A 2,299-nucleotide genomic window follows, 5' to 3' on the forward strand; every position below is an offset into this window, starting at 1 on the left:
GGCGTTGACCTAGGGTTACGCGTTGACCGGCGTTGACCCTTAGGGTTTTGGATTGTCGAACGTTGATTTGTGTTGCAACGCGTTGACTGGCGTTGACCCTTAGGGTTTTGAATCGTCAAACGTTGACTTTGCACGCAACCCGTTGACTGGCGTTGACCTAGGGTTACGCGTTGACCGGCGTCTACCCTAGGGTTTGGAATCGTCGTGCGTTGATTTCTGTCGCAACGCGTTGACCGGCGTTTACCCGAGAGTTTGGAATCGTCGTGCGTTGACTTTTGTCGCAACGCGTTGACCGGCGTTTACCCGAGGGTTTGGAATCGCCGTGCGTTGACTTGTAGAACTCATCAACGTATGCAATAATTGGTGAAGAAACGGTGCTCCTAAGAGGATCGGGGGGTCAGAAAAAAAGTTCGGGGGTCAAAACCGGGTCAAAACACCCCCGGGATGCCTCGGCAAGGCCGAGACACCCTTGGGGTGTCTCGGTTTTGCCGAGACACCCCTAGGGGTGTCTTTGGCTCACCGTGGTCCCCCCTCTTTTTGGGTTTTGTCTTTTTCTATTTTGGTTTTCCCCTCTTTTACTTTCTTCCTTGATTCAAACCTGTTGCCTCTTTTGTTTCCCTCCCTCTTTTCAAATTTCCAAGAGAGAATCTCCTCCTCTTTGGCTCAAAACCGAACCCCCCCCTTCTATTTTCGGTTTTGGTGTTCTTCCTCCCCAAGAACTCTCCTTCAAGCACTCATTAAACCCCAAGCAAAGGTCGGGTTTTGTGGGTACCCTATTGGCCGAGATTTCTACTCTCTCAAAGCTAGGGTGTAGGCATATAAAATTGCTTATAGGTCCCTTAGCTCAGCTCGGCACAAACCGACGAATCAACGAGGCGACGAGATCGACGAATCGCATCAAGCGACGGAATGCATCCATACACGTGCGGGATCAAGCCGGGTTGTGTATGCACCATACTTTGGGGTGTTTTGTGCAAAAGAGGCAATATGGCCGAATTTTTGGGGGGTTTATTTGCAAAATGGGACTGAAATCCATGGGGGCTTATTTGCAAAATGGGATTGAACTTTTGAGGCTTGGATTTCATACCCCTTTGGTAACAATTTGGATGGGTGTTTCATGCAAAAAGACCATGCCTCATTGAGGGTTCTATGTGTAAATATGGGGCCGAAAACTTTTGGGGGTTTATTTGCAAAATTGGCCGAAGAATTGGGGTGGTGTTCATGTAATAGAGGACTGAAGTTAGGACCTATTTTTATGCAAAATTGGCCAAATTCTGCGAAAGGGTTTATTTGCCAAATTTAACCAAAATTGTGGGGTATCGGGGGGTGCTATATGATCAGATATGATGACCACGACCCGACCCGGGCGTGTCCTTGACCCGAATTTTGGCCTTGAACACGAAGGGTATTTTGGGTATTCCACCAAAATTCACCGCGAAAGGTGACAATCATTGTCTAGCATGCACGAAATTTGTAGGTTTAACTAGACTTCAATTATGAAAACCTATTTATGTATAGGATTATAATTAAAGTTCTTAATTTCCCTTTTAAATTTCGTGTATTCATGTTTTAGATTGTACCTGACTTGCTGCTTTTTGTTGCAGATTTGCAATGTCTCCGCGTCGATCTCGATCCCGTAGGAGTCGTTCTCATTCACAGCATAGTGAGGAAGAGGTTCCCTCGACGTCTTCCCCCGTGGCCTCGTTCTTCGGGGGTGAGAATTTATGTAGATTTTTTTTTGCATCCCTGATTGACCTCTTTGCGGGTCATGAAGGAAGAACCGACACCCTCCTTCGCGGGGGTTAAGGTTTCAGACTTGTCTTGCTTAGCCAATTCAAGTCTTCCGGTATATTGGGGCGATTTTGTGTCGTCCTACACCTTATAGTTCGGTGTATGTTACCACGTTATTCACGTGATGATGCATACCGTTCTTCTGGTGTAGGACACTCAGAATCGTCTCTCCAATTATTCCGGGAATGAGCTTATCATTCTTTCTTATGAGTTTTCTGACTCCGCCCTTGTGCTTTATTGCAGTGGAGTTTCCTGCGGGCTGCCTTCCTCCTCATGCCAATACCGGTTGTAGCCGGGAGGTCTTCTCTTCAGCTTCCCTTAGGCAGGCTGTTAGCCCACTTCCTCGGTTCGACGGGGATCGCTCAGACGACTCTTGCCGCTTGATACGGGAAGGGGGCGTCATTGTTTGCGCCAGCTTATTACAGATGCCTCCTTCACTCCGGATTCTACCTCCACTCAGGCTTTAAAGAAGCCGAGCTTCTTATTCGGGGATCATGTCGAGGATCCT

This window comes from Asparagus officinalis, chromosome 3 (assembly GCF_001876935.1).
Source record: "Asparagus officinalis chromosome 3, Aspof.V1, whole genome shotgun sequence".
Lineage (NCBI taxonomy): Eukaryota > Viridiplantae > Streptophyta > Magnoliopsida > Asparagales > Asparagaceae > Asparagus > Asparagus officinalis.